Source organism: Apteryx rowi, unplaced genomic scaffold (assembly GCF_003343035.1).
Source record: "Apteryx rowi isolate R43461 unplaced genomic scaffold, aptRow1 scaffold_1399, whole genome shotgun sequence".
NCBI lineage: Eukaryota > Metazoa > Chordata > Aves > Apterygiformes > Apterygidae > Apteryx > Apteryx rowi.
The window spans coordinates 19239-38042 of record NW_020447640.1 but is presented as its reverse complement, the minus strand read 5'-3'; the positions used below and the strand labels follow the sequence as shown (position 1 = coordinate 38042).

The 18804-nt window shown below is 42.9% G+C and overlaps 1 pseudogene; it reads right to left on the bottom strand.

The window, feature by feature from the left end:
* The window catches only part of LOC112961847, a 4966-nt pseudogene extending 3993 nt beyond the window's left edge, over window positions 1-973 (bottom strand).
* Between the last annotated feature and the right edge of the window lie 17831 nt (window positions 974-18804).

Here is an 18804-nt window from a genome sequence, read left to right as displayed (position 1 = left end):
TGGTGAGGAGCCGCAGGGAGGGCAGGCGGGTGACTCTGGCTCCCGGGCCTCCTTGGCTCTGCCTGTGCACAGGGAAGGGCGCACAAAAAGCTCTGTCAGCCCCAGCCCTGGCTGCTCTCTCTCCTGCCAGCCAGCCCAGCGCTGCCAAGGGCCCCGCAGCCCGCACAGCCTGCAGCAGCGCCGGCTGGGAGCACAAGCTCTCTCATGCCCTGGCTCCTGCTCTCCATGGGCCTCCTCCTCTTGGAGACACACAGTAGTGGCTCCTCAGGGTCCCCACACCTGCAGGCCGCGAGCTGTGCTGACAGCTCCCGGGGCTTGCTGCTCGTTCGCAAGCACGAGGCAAAGCCACTCCTGCTGCTCCGCCAGGAGCTCCACGTGGCAGTGGGTGCACCTTTGCCCCACCGCCATGTGGGCACTTCTGCAGGCAGCTCCATCGGCAGCACTCCCCACCCTCCACCCTGGCGCCACCGGCAGCTTGAATCCCCCAGCAGGCCTGACCTGAGGATGGCGTCCAGCCAGAGCTGCTTCACCTCCTGCGACCTGCAGCACAAGGCACAAACAGCCTCAGCCCACGCTGCTGCTGCTCCTCCTCCGGACACACACGGGCCCCAAAGGGCTCTGGCCCGCGCAGGCAGAGTGCCCGGGACAGGGCCRAGCCCCGGGGTGCAGGACGGGCACACGTGCCGGCCCTGGGACGTGTGCCCCCGACTCACCCAAAAGTGACCACGCAGAGGCCCGTGGGCCAGACGAGGATGAGGCTCTGGCTGCTCTTGAGGCCAAAGACCTCCTCCTCGTCCTCTGGCCTGGCCGCCGCCACCGCCTCCTCGCGGCACAGCACCCACAGCTCGCTGAGGCGCACCCGGTGCTTCAGCCGGAAGGTGGAGCCGCATCTGCGGGGAGGAAGAGCAGGCAGGGAGCGCGGGCGTGCGCGGTGGGCGCAAGCGCAGCCGTCCTCCCGCTCTGGGAGAGCCATTTGCCGGGGCAGAGCCTTGGGCAGGGAGGAAGGAGGGGGGGGATGCACAGCCTTACTTGAAGCTGGCGAAGGCGATGGCGTGCACGAAGAGCAGGAGGTGCCGGTGCTGGGTGCGCTGGTGCCGGGTCACCTGCGCACGCTGGCTGAGGAGCAGCTGGGGGCTCCTGGTCGACACGAAGGCGCCGAGCGGCGCCAGGGACCGGGAGGCCGCCCTGCTCCAGAGCCCGAGGCGGGCGCCAGGAGCCCCACCTGGGCCCTGCCTGCGAGCGGGCAGCGGGGCCGGGAGCGCCCCGGGCACCGCAGCAGTTCACCTGTCCCATGGCGCTGTGGCCAGACAGACCTGCGCGAAGCTGCACGCGTGTCCCTTTGCCGAGCAGTAGCGCCGGGCTGAGAGCTGCCTCTGCCCGTGCTGCCCTGCAATGGCACGGTGCCGCAATGGGCACCCGCTGGTGGCCGTGGCCGTGGCCACTGCGATGCCACTGCGGCACATTGTGATGCGCCGGCGCGGCCGCGGGGCAGCCCCGCGTGCGGGTGCGGCGCAGGAGCAAAGGGGAGTCTCCCGGCCGCCGGCACCTCCGCTGCCGCACCATTGCCATGCCTGTGTTTCTGCTTGTGCCCATTGCCGCTCGGGCACCAGGCAGAGGAGGCTGGCTCTGTCTTCTTTACACCCTCCCTTCACATAATGATGTGCACTGAAAAGATCCCCACTTCCTCCTTCTCTTCCCTCCGCAAAACAGTCCCAGCTCTCGCAGCCTTTCCTCAGAGCACAGAGGCTTCAGTGCCTTCGGCATTTTAGCAGCCCTCGCCCRCACACGTTCCAGTAGCTCCAYGTGTCTCTTGKGCTGGCGAGCCCAGAGCTGGAGCCAGCGCTCCACGGGGCTCTTGGACAAGGCTGAGCAGAGGCGAAGGAGCACCTCCCTCCCCCTCCCCTGCTGGCAACACCCTTCCTAATGCAGCCCAGGAGACCACTGGCCGCCTTTGCCGCAAGGGCATGCTGCTGCCGCATGGTCAACTGGTTGTGCACCAGCACCCGCAGGGCCTTCTCTGCCAAGCTGCTTTGCAGCCCGTCGGCCCCCAGCCTGTCCTGGTGTCTGGGCTTATTCCTCCCCAGGGGCAGGACTGGGCACTTGCYGTTGTTGAACCTGAGGAGGTTTCTCTCTGGCCAGCTCTCCAGCCTGTCAAGGTCCCTCTGAATGGCAGCACAACCCGCGGGGGTATCAGCCACTCCGGCCACTTTTGTCTCTGCCCCAAACTTGCACATTTGAAAGCTGCAGAGCAAGGGCTTGTCTCCTGTCAGGGCTGTCGTGGCTCTCTTCAGATACCTTGGAGCAGGAACCGCCTGCTTTCTTATTGTCGTGAGAGTCTCCTGGCTTTCTGGCATGCTCCCTGGCCGTGGGCTTTCAGGCGGTGAGATGAGCTTATTGAAGGTGAAGCAAGTGTGAAGGCATCCCTGCTTAGTACCCAAAGATGTGCATGTGGCATCTGCTGCAGCCAGCCCCAGACATGAGTTCTCTTCCTCCTGAAGGACACCTTACAATACAAAAGAAGGCATGGACAACGCAAGGGGCGAGGAGGAGGTGGGACAAAGGGGAGGCTTACATGTGCCCGGTTACCAAAAACACGGTCCCGCTGGCCTAAGCCTTGTTTGTGCCCTCATGCGGGGGGCTGCAAAGAGCTCTGCCTCCTCGTTAACGCAGCCTTTGTCAGAGACGCGAGCTGCTCTCCAGGCAGGGTTTGGGCAGCAGTTTTTACGGAGATGTGGAAACCGAGGCTCTGCCTTGCCTGTTGCGGGAGACTCAGGACACAGGCCCTGGAGCTGGTGTGCGACAGACAGGGTGCTGAGAGGCGGCTGGGCTGGCGGGGAGCCTGGCACCACCCTCGCTCAGCTGGGCTGCATTGCTGGGGCCCCAGCTTGGATGTTGCAGGCTTGGGAGACCCTGCACCACAGCACACTGCACAGGGTGACCCTGGGCAAAGGGGCTGTATTCAGCTCCCCCCAGCCAAACTTTCTGCAGCCTTTCGTTAAGTGAGAAAGGAAGGAGGCTTTTCAGGAGCCGTTCTTCATGAAGACGATGTTTGCCTCTTGCAGAAGGACATCAGTGGATTGCCTGGAGTCTGGAGAGGAGCCTGGCTGCTTTGGAAATTGCAGGCTTGCTTCTTGACCTTAGGTGAAAGTGGGCTTCGATGGGGTTTGCCGGCTGAGCTGCTTTTGGCCCACAAAGCCCTGCCTTGTGCCCCAGCTACCTGCCTGCCTGCAGGGCAGTGCTCGTGCAGCTGAACCGACCTTGCAGGCCTTGGGCAGCCTGCGAAGGAATTGCCCTTTCTCCTGCCGCGGGGAGGCCGAGCAGTAGCATGGATGCTTTGGTGCGGTGGAACTGCATAGTGCAAGAATGTGCAGGAAGGCTGTGGAAAAAGCAGACCCTGAAGAGAAATCAATCCCCTTTGTACAAGTGTCCAGTCTTTACGCCAAGGCCATCCTCCCTGGGCACCTACAGAGAAGCAGGCACTGCTCTGCTCTTTTGCACTCCCAGAGACTTCTCAAACGCCAGGACTTCTGGTGCCTGTAACTGATGGCGGGGGGGGAGGGGGGGGGAGTGCGTTTGAGCACAGTGTCACGTAATGTCATGTCTTGCTTGGGGTGCCAGGCTCTGCAGAAGTCTTGAATGACACTGCCGCCATCCCATGCTCACCTCTGATCCAGTTGTGCTAGAAAGATCTGGCTGGTGAAGGCCAGACACAGCTGGCCCTGTGGTGTGTCATATGACATTAGGCACCTATATTTGGGGAACTGACTCATGATCTTTGTCAATACAGTCAATAGGGCATAGAAAACAATCTATCTAAACCTAGAGTATACACCTTGTTCACAGTTCAGTTGTCTAAACACTGGTATTTTGTTAAATTTCAGGATATTCAGGACATCAGCTGTAGATATGACACAGGTTTTACAGGAGACCCATTCCATTCTAGAACAGCAACTGGAGCCCAAGGTGGAATACTCCACTAATATAATGGGTTATTTTACTATTTTTATTATCTAAAATTATACTAGATACCTATGTTTAGGCTACTGAGTCCTGGATGGGACCCAAGATGCATGATGTGTCTACAGACATCTTCACATAAATAGGCATCTGAGTCATGAGCTGAATATCATCCCTGGTGCTCTTTTCTGTATCACTAGGGATATATTATCTTATACCAGAAAATCTCAGTTAGGGATCATCTTTTTAATCTATGCTTTTAGTGGACCAAGGAATGCTGGTCAGTACTGAGACTCTTAGGGATTACAATACATAAATGCCTTATATATCTCGTGCTTGAAGATAATGATCTAGCCTCATTTTTTTTTAACCTCACCTTAACCTTAACAATATAGTATATCAGAGCATAAAGTCTGTTGTGCAGAGTCTAATCTGACTACTGCATAATGCTGCAGGGTATCTGCTCAAAAATRTAGACCTTGATCACATTGGCAATTTCCTCTCTGTGATGGCTTCCCATGGAATTTTAAATCAAATTTTTACCTGCCGTTTCTGTGATGTGCTAGTATCATAATTATAATATTGATATAAGATTCTGTGAGTTCCTCCCACTGCCTCGCAGAGCAGCCTCAAACTATAATCACAGTTTGTCCCTTATTTTGTAATAAGTGGAGAGACTAGACAAATTTATCCAAAGCTAAACTCTCTCAATATTGATAGAGTAATATCAAACTGAGATTAAGATGCATATCATATTTTAACTCATCTACAGCTGCAATGTACTTTGCAGTCTAGGCACAAGTCCAGCAAAGCTTTAGGTTGGAATTCTGAGGACAGAGAACTAAACTGAAACAAAAACTTAACAGTTTTGGGACAGACCCTTGGAAGTTTTATGAATTACTATTCAATGCAATGTCTAAAATAACAGGAGACTGGACTTACTGACCCACGCAGTCCTTTCCATTCCACTTACACATCACAGCTAGTGTTAGCTGTTTTTCTTTTTTTAACAGCATGATATTGTTATCGTTATTGTTATTATATTCCATTTTTCATTGATTGGTATTATCCAGTTCATCATTTCTAATACATTGTTGTTATTAAGTACAGAATACATGAATATATTTTCTTTCAGAATATCTTTTGCTGTTGTGTTTAAAAATAAGAAGATTTATGATTCCTTCCTCAATCTTTTTAACTTAAAATTCTCTACCATTGCACACCATAAGAAGGCCTTGTAAAATGAATACAGCTGTTTGTCAGAACTGCAGACAGGCTTCTGTTTGCTTGTTTGTTTTCATAGTTGTGTAGATATTGTGATATCTGGTTGTGTAGATTTTCATTATCATGATGAAAACACCAGTTATTCCTAGACACTTGTTCACACAATTGGGTATAGAAAAAGGAAAAACACTAGTACCAATAGTAAGACAAGTATTAGTCATAGAAAGTTTGGCTGTTTTACTGAAAGAGAAATATAAGTATTTGTGACAAACTAATGCAGCTTCTTGGCTTGTTAAAACAAAATGCAATGGAAAAGAGTGCATAGAACTAGAGAAAATTGTAAGCTGGGAGGAAGGAACCTCTGCAGGTCATTTCAAAGCAGAGTTTACCTCAAAGCCAAACCACGTTCCTCAAGGACTCATCTAGCTGAGTTTTGAAAGCATCCAAGGATGGATATTCCACAGTCTGTCTGGGTAACCTGCTGCAGGGCTTCACCACTCCCATGGTGAGGAATGTTTTCCTCACACCCAGGTGCAATTTTCCTTGCTGCAACTTGTGACTAGTGCACCTTGTCCTTTCACCTGTCACCTCTGAAAGGAGTCGGCCCCCATCTTCTGCCTAATCCCCTTTCAAGCAGTGAAAGACAGAAGTTAGGTCCAGCCTCAGTCTTCTCTTCTGAAGAAGAAACCCAGCTTGCCCAGCCTCTCCTTGTATATCATATGCACCAGACCCCTAACCATATTAAGGGACCTCCACTGGCCTCCCTCCAGCATGTCAATCTCTCTCTTGTACTGGGGACCCTAAACTGGATGCAGTCTTCCAGATGTGGCCTAATGGGGAGAATAGACCTCCCAGCTAGCAAGTTTTGCCAGTGCAGCCCAGTTTGCAGTTAGCCTTCACCTCCACAAGACCATAGTGCTGACATGTCTTCAAAACTTGGTATTCGTGTTAAAATGAAATAAGAACCCATGCCCAATAACATGACTACAAGTTTTCTCTTTTTAAGCGAACTTAAGGCATGTAGAATAGAGACATGCTTGTTTAACTTACTCTTTAAAAAATACATTCAACAGTTCTCCTAGGAAATCTACTGCAGTAATTACCATTAGAATATTTTCTCAAATTTTTGACTCAATTAGGAAAAGTGGGACATGCAAAATATTGTGTTACTTTCTTCTCTGAACAACTTTTTATGTATCATATGTAAACCAAAGCAATCTTCTTTTAGTGCTTTCTCAGATATATTTTCTAGGCTCCTAATCATTCTTGTTTCTTTCCTCCAGAAATTTTGCAATTTGGCAGTTTCTTCTTAGAAATAAGTTGTTCATAAGTAAACAGTATGCCCACTGAGAACTTACCAATGCTAAATAGAAATATTTACTTCACAAGTTTTGCATACAATACCTTTATTTATACCTCACAGCTGGTGTTAGCAATTTGTTTTTTAACAACATGATATTGTTATTATTATATTTAATTTTTCATGATGGTTAGTATTTTACAGTTCATTATAACTGTTCTAGATTCTTTCCTTCAGAACAATCTCACCCTCACATGCCATTTGCTATCCATTTTCTGTTTGTACAGTTGGTTATTGTACCCCAGCACTATTTCTCAGCTTCTACTCAGCTTCAACTATTCTTTTCCTGTTATGTTTTTCAAACTTTTTTTTTAATTTGACAAGAACATTTTGAATTCTACATCTAAATTTGCAGATTCTTCCAATTTAGAGTCACCTGCTGATTTAGTAAGCTTAGTCTATTCTCTTCTGCTATTTTGAAAATAGTCAGTTTCCTCTAATAAGAAAGAAATATTAAATAAATATGAAATGTTACAGAGACTTCTTGATCTATCATTATATCTGCCTAACATTTACTGTCTTTATCTTTAAGGTATAAAATATTAAAAATTGTATTTAAATATTGTTAATAAAAGATGATTATGTACCCTATATGACAATTTTAGCTTGAAAATAAGATAGGTTTCTTATGAAACATCAAATAAATCCAAAGAAAGAATTACAACATCCTAGCTGTTCACTAGCTGGAAAATAAATTGAAATATTTGCATAAGGTTAAGTGAAGAACAGAACCAGGTTGGGAAAGAAAGGCCAAAAAAGAAATTTATGAGCTATGGCTCAATGAAGTATCTGACAAATTCCACTTGACTTATTTAGGATGTAGTTGGGACTTGATTCACAGCTATGTTACTCCAGGGTTATGGGAGCATTCCACCCAGTTTGTTTTCTTCAGGTACAGATGGCAGAAATATAGATTTTAGCTTAATCAGCATAAATTCCTACATTTCTGCTACATTTAGGAAATCAGCACTGCAGCAGCTCCACTGATAGGAAGGCAACATTTTCCACATGCAATTTACCCTTGAGGGAGATGGTGTAGACAAGTGTGTGACCTGTTATTCAGGGAGATGTAATATTTGTTTATTAAACAGACACTTTCTCAAACCTCTAACGAAATTTACAACATCCTTAGACAATCTTTTCCAAAGCTTAATTATTCTGTTCTTTTGATAATATTTCATAATGCCTAACTTAAATCTTTCCTTTTGCAATTAAATCCTTTTATTTTTATCTGCTTTGGATAAAAGCTATTTCCAAAGGCTTTTAAAACATTTGATAATTATTCCATGTAACATTTTTCCCTTAAAGAACTGTCCTTCTTGCAGTCTCTCATAGATCATGTTTCAAGAACTTGATTATTGGTGTACACAAATGTACACAGTGCAAGGTAAAGTAGGTTCATTAATACTATAATAATAAACATTGATCAGATATTGTGCTAATGGAAAGCAGTCTGAAAATCTATGATAGTCAGCAAAAAGGCTGTATGATTTGCCAAAGCACGTCAATACCAAAAGGCATATAAACTTCATCATCCAGATAACTTTCTTTCCATTTAAAATGACCTTTAATGAAATTTCTATTCATACTAAAATGTGCAAATCTTAATTATTCTTAGTGAAGGTACCAACTTCAAGGTTACTCAGTATCATATGAATATTTCAGTTGTTTAAAACACAACCTTCAAAGAATTCTTTGGAAACCTAGTTCATTTTATGTTTTCATTGATTTTTTTTCCCTTTACCATTCAATATTCAGTTACAAAGTGTAAAATAGAGTTGTCAGTTATCCACAGGACATTTGTGGCCCTTTGAGATTAAAGGTGCTTGATAAACCATAAATGTGATAACCTTTTGGCTGTGCCTCAAAAATATTTCACTGTGGTCTTTTCATGAAAAGTGAATATTGTATAAATCAAATTAAGAGTGAAAGTCTTCTCTTACTCTCCTCTTCAGCAGTTTATTGACAAATTGGCTCTGTTACAGCTCTACYGTTGAGGTTTCACAGATATATTGTGATTTAAAATATCTATTGTCCACATTTCCATATCAATGTCCTAGCGATACATAWGCATTGGAAAGAAAAACCCTAAGACTAAGAAGGGAGAGAACCAAAGTGGAAATGAAGACAGATTATGGGACAAATTATCAGTTGATGTAAGTTGGCGACACTCTAGAGAAATCAATAAAGATGATTTAGTAAATGTAACTGAAAATCACAGCACAATGTATCTTGCAAAAACAAAGATGCTTTTTTACACTGTACTATTTATGGCCTAGTTGAGCAGATGATTTGTTTCTGAGAACAACATCTTTGATTATGTTGGAACTAGTCATGCATTTAAGATGAAGTTTCTATTTAAATGGTTGATAAGTGTCACAGGACAACCAACTACCTTACAGTCCCAGACCGTGGGGGTTTTGTGTGGCACGAGGGAGAGGAGGAGGGGGAGAGGAGATTTACTGCATGACTCCACAACTCATTTCAAAGACCAAAATTTACTACAGAAGCTGCAATGGTACAAAGCAAGAATTCATATTAACAGAAACTCAGCTCAACTACAATACTTATTTCTAATTACACTAAAAGTTATGCTAACAGTAACTACTTAGTAAACAAAAAAGGATAGCTAATTTATACCAACTGTAAATACCCAAACTAATGAACTAGGCAAACCAATTCTGATTGATCTTACCCACACGTTGCCTCAGCGACCAACATACACTCAATCCCAGGGAAGCAACTGCAGGAGGGCATCCCCATCCCAAAGGGTTCCACAAGTTGGCAAACCCACTGCCACCCACAAAGAGMCAAAGATGGCCTCCAGGGCCAACCTATTTATACTCTTCAGGGGAAGGTGGAGGTGGAGTCGCTAGGCCAGTTACAATTCTCTTCATGCAGGCGCAGTCCCTGGCTCTTGGCTGCTGCAGGGTTCAACTCTCCTCCATCATTGTTATGATGATCACACCCACAGTCACGGGGTGTGGGGGGGTGGACAAACACCCCCAATGGCAGGCTAGCTGCCTTGCACATTCCCCAGCACTGAAGAAAGGAGTTTGAGTGACTGACTGCTTTACTCTTGCAGTGGGGGTCCCAAGGAGGGATCCCATAGCTGGGCTAAGAAGGAGTTAATTCCAGTCCACAAAGGGGCCCCAGCCATGAAAGCAGGTGTTACCTCTCAAGGTCCTGATGAGGAGGAGACAGTCCTGACCACAGCAATTAACACTGCCCCGGCAGTGAGAGGAGGCTTTTGTTTCTCAAGCTCCAGGCACCCAAGCAGGCCTTATCTCAAAGTCTTCACATTCTCCCTTTTAAAGTGCAAAACGCAGGAATTCAGACTGCTTGTAAGTGGTACCAAATGTGTATGGGGGGGAGCAGGGGATGGAAAGCTGGGAGCATCCCCCCACAATATGCATCAGGAAAAAAAAGCCGACTGCAAACATCTGAGGAACAGTTGTAGAGCAAGAAAGGTAAAAAAGGTGGGGAGTCAATGTAAAGTAAAGAGAATGGAACAGTGAGGCAGAGTCAGGGTAGGGCATGTGAGCTACTGCCATTAGGAGGTTGCAGTCCTGTAGTCTAATGAATATAAATAATAATGATTTTGAATTATTACACAAGAAGTCAGGGTGGCTGAATACAACCTAAAATGGATGGAGAACCTGACTGATTTATCTTTTAATGCTTTCTAATTGAATTTCTTTCCCAGTATAATTCATTCTACTCCCTTGCTATGTAAGTTACTGAACACATATGTCTACTGAGTGCCAAATCGGTGAAGATTATGCATTGTTTTGCCACCTAATTTTCCGATCCTTTTACTCAATTTTATATATCAGCGCTGAATTTAGTCCAGGGATTTTGGCTACAAGAGAGCAAAAGATGAGTTTGTGGGCAGGAAGCCTGCAAGATTCAGCTCTGCTCTACATTTCTTTAACACCCCATCAATTCACTTTGGGTGAAAATATTTTTCAAGTGTAACTAAAGATTATAGAGAGGAACCTAATGTTCTTTTCAAAGTGCTTAGACACCTAAATCCAACTAACCTCTATCTCAAGAGCCTTTAGGCCTTTCTGAAAATTCTAACCTAAGAAAATACTCAAACTGGAAATATTACAGCAACACATGCAAACTTTGACAGACCAGGTTAAAAGTAAAATTTAAATCCTTTTTTTTCATGATGCAAAATAAAACAGGCTTATTGTTCACATTTTGGTTTTGATTTTTGTGTAGAAAAGTGTCCATTAGTTTTGCATCTACTGCTATTCCTGCTTTTCATGCTTCTTCCTCTATGCTGTGGTTATTATTTATCAGCCAGATTCTTTGCCAAAAAAAGAAGTATTTAAAATAGTCTTTTCATGTTGATTATATAAACTTAACACCTTCTGTGTTTTTATTATGTGGACTTGCTATTGCTGTGAATTGCAGATTGTCCATAAACAGTTTCAGTCTGTAACCTAGCCAGTAGCTGCAAGTACTTTATGAACAGAACTCTCACTGCAATGACTCCTGTCCAGGTCTGAAAAAAACATGGGGAACTAAAATCAGGCTTAGTTTGTATTCATGAACCCCAACTGAAAATGACAATCCTGAAAACTTCTATTTATTTGTCACCTTAGAGTGCCTAAACTGCATAATCACCTCAGCAAATTTTCTCAGGCACTTAAAAATGTGCTTCCCTCTATGTCTAGAAGTGTCTTGACTTTGATAGTATTGGATGCCTGCCTCTTTTTCAAGGACTGTTTGTATACTAGCTGATCCCACTTTATATATAAATTGGCCACTCAGAGAAGAAATTGGAACCTGAGATCCTGCTCTGACCATTGAATTATTGAATTGTGGTCTTTCTGTCTCTCATTTAAATTAGTGAGTCTTTATTTCTGCTCTGTGTAGTGGCTCAAATTCAAGAAGTGAAGGAAGAAGCATTATTCTGTTCTATCTATGTCCTTCAAAAGCCTGCATTTTGGTGCAGCTCTGGAGTACAGAAATGCAGTTTAGATTCTGCCAATGTAAAGAAGGAATTGAGTCTAACCACCTGATGACCCTCACAAAGCTCCAGCATGATTTCACTATAATGTGTTGGTGACCAGCAAGCTCCAGCCTGTTCTCAAAACACCAGAGATTGCCACATGTTTAAAGAAAAAAAGGAGAAGTCTATGTTCTCAGAGGGCTGAAGACATGTTGCTATGGCCTCAGAGCAAGAACTTAATTATTTGGCTGTCTATAGGCACCTCTTTGTTTGAACAGGTTGTCTGTAGATGGTGTGCAATGGTTATTTTTCCCTCTGATTATTTTGGATTTCATACTGAAGTAACTGTACTCTGTAAAAGAGCATACATACCTGAGATTATACTCTGCATTTTATACCTCAGAGACCTTTGAGGTATATAGAAGCAAGTTACTACATTTAGGGGGCACAGTGTAGCCTACTATAGCTTGGGTTACAGTTTATGCTAGTTAATCCTGCTTACCATGTCTACATTACTTCCAGATCCAGTCCATCCAGTGCTAGCAACAACTCCAATCCCACTGCTAGACCGATTAATGAGCACTTTGCCCTAATCCCTTAGTTTTACTTTAGCTCATTTTTGCCATTACTGTAGTTAGTAATATTTTTTCAGGTAATTGCTGGGTACTACCATAAAACCCATAAGTTCAACAATATAGTATTTGAATCGTAGTCTGGTTTGATCTGGGAAATCAAATGATAATTTTTAATTGACTGTGCTAGAGACAACGTGCTGATTATGACTGTGATTGGTAATGCAAATCTTTAAAACACAGAATCACAGAATAGCTGAGGTTGGAAAGGACCTCTGGAGATCGTCTATCCAACTCCCTGCTCAATGAAGGGTCATCTACAGCAGGTTTCCCAGGACCCTCTCCGGATGGCTTTTGAATATCTCCAAGGATGGAGATTCTGCAGCCTCTCTGGGCAATCTGTCCCCATGCTTGACCATCCTCACAGTATATATGTATTTTTTATGTTTAAACAGAATTCCCTGTGTTTCAATTTGTGCCCGTTACCTCTCGTCCTGTCATTGGCCACTACTGAGAAAAGTCTGGCTCTGTCTTCTATACTTTCTCCATCACGTATTTATAAACATGGATAAAATCCCCCTGCAGCCTTCTCTCCAGGCTGAACAATCACAACCCTCTCAGCCTCTCCTTGTATGTTAGATGCTCTGGTCCCTTCATCATCTTTGTGGCCCTTTGCCGGACTTGCTCCAGTATGTCCCTTTCTCTTTTGCGCTGGGTAGCCCAGCACTGCACACAGCACTCCAAATGTGGCCTCACCAGGACTGAGTAGAGGGGGAGGATCACCTCCCTCAATCTGCTGGCAACATTCTTCCTAATGCACCCCAGGATACCATTGGTCTTCTTGGCCACAGAGGCACATTGCTGGCTCATGGTCAACCTGTTGTCCACCAGGACTCCCTAGGTCTTTCTCTGCAGAGCTGCTTTCCAGCAGATCAGTCCCCAGCATGTACTAGTGCATGGGGTTATTCTTCCCCAGGTGCAGACTTGGCATGTCTCTTTGTTGAACTTCAGGAGATTCCTGTCAGCCCACCTCTCCAGCCTGTCAAGGTCCCTCTGAATGGCAGTGCAACCACCTGGTGTATCAATCACACCGTTCAAAGATAATTGAAAGTGATTTCACAGTGACATTGTCCAGCACTCACATTGACACTCACACTTGCAAGTGCATCCCATCGTGTCCCATGGACTTGTGTATGTCCAGTTTGGTTAAATGTTCTGTAACCTTGATCCTCCTACAACAAATCTTCATCAATACAGACTTTCTCACTGGTCTCAGGGTCTGGGATTGCTGAAGGAAATCTTACCAGTAAAGACCAAGGCAAAGAAGGCATTCAGTACTCAGTACCTCTGCCTTTTCTATGCCCTTTGTCACTGGGTTCCCTGCCCCATTCATTAGTGGGCACTAGTCTTCCTTGTGCTGCTGATACACCTGTAGAATACCCTTCACAGCCCTCACCGCATTCAACTCTAGATGCTTTTTGGCTTTCTAACTCATCCTGGTACACTCAGACAGCAGATCTTATTCCATTTAAAATGCTGACACTACCTGTTCAGTTTCAAATATTCTGTGTTGGATTCAGATTTGATTAAGATACTGAAACCAAATTGCTATTTGTAATGCCAAGGATGGGGTACTTGTCACTTTAGTTGGCAGAATTATTACATATTCTTCTGTTTGTTTTTCTTTTGTTTTACTCCTCACTGATATATCAGATTTGGATATTGCTTTCAATGACAGTTAATGACTCAGACACTAAAGTCCAGGTTCTCAGACTGACCAATATAACACCTAACTTTGAGATGGCCTGCCACCTAAAGGAAACTTTCCAAATTCCAAGGATTTAGTATATGATTTATGAAAAGAAAAATTTCTGTGGTAAGGAGAACAGGGCACCAGAAGCTACTTAAAGTGCTTAGGGAAAAATATTAAATGAACTTCAAACTGTGTCTTCTAAATCACAGAAGATTCCCTGATAGATGATAAAATCTCTGTCTCCCTTTTGTATTTTCCCCTCACCCCAACTAGACTTGAATGTATGTTTAAATGGTGTAGAGATTCCTCCACTAGTACTGACCCAAGCTAGACTGACAGTAGTACAGCATATCTATAAGCAATACACACTTTTTTGGAAGCAGTCCGGCACACGGTATTGTAAAGATGTGATCATACAGACACTGGTCTGCCTGAAATAAAGAGTAGGCATCCGTTAATTGTTTTCACAAGGTACCAACAGACTTGACCTTACCATACTCTGTTGAGAACTTGGCTTTTCTTCCAAAATCTTTCTCTTCCACCAGTGAAAAACTTGACTCAGTACCAGATTTTTTCATAAAGGAAGCCAGAGAACCCAAGTTCCTTTGTTCAGGCAGTTTGGCAAGCAGCAAAACACTTGCATCAATTTAGACAAATAATGTCTAGTGCCTACTTGCCAGCAGCTGGAATTCCAGAGTCACTCACTGTGACATGCTTTATAGACTACATTTAAACACTGCTTTGTACGTTTGTTGATTGTTTGCTAATTTGCTAAGTATACTTATTTGGCGAACAGAAACATATACCAACAATTATCCTGACTGTGCATTTATCATGTGCATTCCACCTGCCAATGGACCTTTTGAAACAGTCTGTGTGCATAGTTTTCAGAAAGTCTTGCTTGAATCACTTGAACTGCAGGCCCTTAATTTTAGTTAGTGTCAGCATATCTCTGCATGATTCTTCCCATTATATAGCCCCTGTCTAAACTAACAGCTTCCTTAGTAGGTTTTTTGTACATTTAATGATCAGATTCTACAGCTCTACACCAGCGACTTGCGTTCATAACTGTATCAAAAGTGAGAATATTGCTCCAGGGCTTTTGTGGCTTTAGCTTCAGCTGGGGATCTGCAGGACTGTGCTAGTTCATGGGTTGTTTTTCCATATATATCTACCAGCAAAATTTTAGAAGTTTACTGAGATGAGGCACCAATAAAAAGCTTTTTTTTTTTAACTGTGAGTCCGAAAGGCATTAAAGCAGGCCTAGCTTTACACACGTAGGAATTCAAGTGCTGAGGATGGAAATGTACTTACATACTTTGTTGAATCAGTGATAATTTTCGCAAAATGAAATGCAAGAAAGAGTTGTGTGCTTTGATAAGACGAAAATGAGCTTATTGGTCACTGAAGAAATTTTTCCTCGCACTTGCTTTTTCAAGGGATACACTTTCATACTGGACTGCAGCACAAAAGTATTGGCCATGCTGTCCCTTTGTACCAGTTATAGTATGTAGTTTTGTGAAAACAAGATAAGTGGTATTGGCTTCACTTTTAGAAGACTCCCATTTCTTCAGATTGTCCAGTCCAAGTTAAGATTTGTGAGACAGCAAATAGAGACATTACTAGAGTAAGACAAGCCTTTCAGTTTACATTTGAAAGTGGATATTTAGTAGAAAGTTCAACTATCATCAGTTTGGTCTACTAATGTTTCAGGAGAGTCAGGAAAATGAAAGTCTAGAAAGTCTTTTTTGGAGTGGCAGGTCCCTCAGCACGTGTTTACTTCAGGAGGAAGGTTCAGAATGAAGCATTTTCTTTTCTGTAGATTCCCTTATAGAGGCATTTGCCAGACTAGTTTAGTACATAAATTATTTCCTGCTATCATGTTTTGATGTTATTATGTATTTTTATTTGTTTCCTGAAATGATGTGGGTGCCTAGTTTAGACAATACCATACAAAAAACCCTTCCACCTGCTCCTTATAAACAATGAAGAATTCAAGTACTGAGGGTGAGGACGTAATTGAAGGAGTGATGAATCAGAATGAAACTCAGGAAAGAGCTATGTACTGATCTACCACTTTCTCCCTATATAAAGTCAGTGTATTTCAAGTGCTAAGTCTGATACTTTTAAATTCATCACAAGTGGACACAGAATTCTGGTATAAGCTGCACTGAGATATATATAAAGTGAACTACCCAATCTACTCACTAATACCACATTTATACATCAGTTCTTTTTTTCCACTGTGGGATAATTCAAATAGGATAACTCTTACTCTTATTCCTCAGTCCTCAGCATATTACAAGCTACAGTGATTTATTCTGTGGGCAGGCCCAAGACAGGTGTATGCTTCTGCTTGTGCATATATGTATGAATGCCCATCTACATATACATACATATGCAGATGTGTGTGTATATATATATATATTTTTTGTTCCTTCCTGGACCTAAAACAGTCATAGATAGTGATGCTAAAACAAATTTGAATGAATTCTGTTTACCAAAAGGTTCAGCTTGCCACAGTACTTATACAAATGTAATAGCCTCATATTCATCCTTTTTATCATTATAACAGTCTTTATCATCCATACCTCAGCAGAAATTTTTATATTAGTTTCCATATCACTGAAGACAATGTTGAATAGAATCAAGGCTAAGAACAGCCCTCTTGAAATTCTCCTTTTTCATATTGATGTGACTGTGACATTCACAATTACATTTGGAGATCGTATAATCTATTCTTAAACGGGGTGTATAATGCCAATTCTTCATCATAATGCCATGTTTTATTAAGTCAATATTTTTCAAATGTCTGACTATTTTTACTTTTTTTCAAAGTAATAATCTCAAACTATGTATTCAGATTTCTTTGTCAAGTTTTATTTTCCACAAAATCTCTTCTATCCTTTAGTTATTTATTAATTTCCAGTTGTTCTGTCTAAAATGATATTACACTGCAAATCTTTGGGTAATCCGACTATGCTGTTCTCCCTTGTTGAATACTGACAGTAGTACTGTGCCAAGCTCTTCATATCTCTAGTACTGAAAACAGACATCAGCAGAACAGAAATCTTCCCAGTCAGCTCTTTTAGAAAAAGTGTTTATTCTTTCCTCCTTAGAAATTGTCTCCTGCATACTCATGTGGTAGCTTCCACATGTTATTATTTCTGAAACGTGATGTAGAATACGAATGAGATGGCTCTGCCTGTAATGTTTTTATTGTCTCAAGCTGATGAAGTGATGATTACCATATCAACTCTCAAACACTAAAATCAGATTATGCATTCAGAATCAAAGTCATATGATATATCTGTGCAAGATTGTACTGTTACAGTCTGCAAAACATGGATGGAAAAGACTAATCTGGCTGAGTTCTAAACTCCTAATATTTCAAGCAGCCTATATAAAAAGGATGACTTTTGCAGTAGCTTAGAGATATTCACAGGAATTCATTTTGTAGAGTAAGAAAATTCCTACAGAATTGTTGGCATTATGAAGAATTCAACATAATAGATAATTTAAAGAGCAGGCAAATTTAACCTTTATGGGGAGGTGACCTTTTCGACCTCTTTCTTCATACCTTCTCAATTAATGAAGAGAAGTTCTGCCATGTCTGGTGACCTTATGAATCAGTTTAGAGGCTGGAGAGCCATGCCCTTTCTTTCAGTCCAGTCTCTCCAGAAAATAAAGATGCAGTGGTAGCACCTGGAAATTTTGTCCTTTTGTGCTGACTTAATGCAGCTCCTCAATCTTTCAGCATCTTCATTCTTCTGATTGAAGAATCACCTAGACAGGCTTGAGGAGAGATTATTAACTACCAAAGTATTAATAAACTACCATTTTAAATGTAAATACTGACTAAAGAACTAACTCTAATAGAGCTATTAGTTAGTTAATAGCTAGCTAAAGCCATTAGGTGGCTTTGTTTGTATAATATATAAACCCATCTCATATTCCTCAGATGTTGTTACATAACAAATCATGTCTTTCTAACAGTACTAACAGTGGATAGGAAAAGTTGAGATATTGTCATCTACATGTCACTTTTTCATTTATAGAAAAATAATCTGGTGTTGTTCAAAGCATATTTATTTTTGGTCTATGTGTGTTAATATCATTAGGTGAGAATTTGTGTACCAGATTTTATCTTTTTCATGGCCTTTATTTGTGAGAGTTTTCTATAATAAGAGATACTTTACTGTCAGATAATGCTTTGGGTGCACATAACATTATTTATGGACGTATTTTTAATGCTCCTTATTAATTTTTGTCTGGTAGTGGCTGATAATATCATATTTTTTCAGTGTGAGCCATGAAGATAAATAACTAGACAAGATCATTGTAGACCAATCAACATGACGAGGGAAAAAAAGTATATAAACTTATACTATTTGTAATTGAATTGAATTTAGGGAGATATTATAAAAATGCTTATATTCTAAAGAGCCTTTCAAAGAAAATGAGGCTAGTTACCTCAATGGCAAATGGGGTTCTTATGTGGTGAAGATATCTCCAGTTCCACATTAAATCTTCTCTTTGTCAGAGTCACATTAATTGCTGGAGTAACTTTGGTGATCTCAGCACCGCCTGCAATCAGATGCAGCATATGATGGCATCTCAGGACAAATCACCTCCTGTTCATCTTAATACAGACAGAGGACAGTGGTAGTGTCATAATACTCATGAGTCCTGGTTTGTTTTGGTCCGTTTTGATCTGTTGCATCTAGTAAGTTGATTTTTATCTCCTTGCAATTCACGCAATTCTGCTGGGTGCCCTGATTATGGCCTGGCACAGCCATTACTGAGGAAGGGGCAGGGGAGCACCTTTATTTCAAGTTTCATCAGCCTTCACTTCTCCAAGAGGAGGATGAGGGGTGAAGGGTAAAGAGATCTAGAACCCCTTCAGATCCCCACTGAGGTAGGTTATAGTGCAATACGGCTTCCCAGGGAGGAATGGTTATGGCAGTATGCA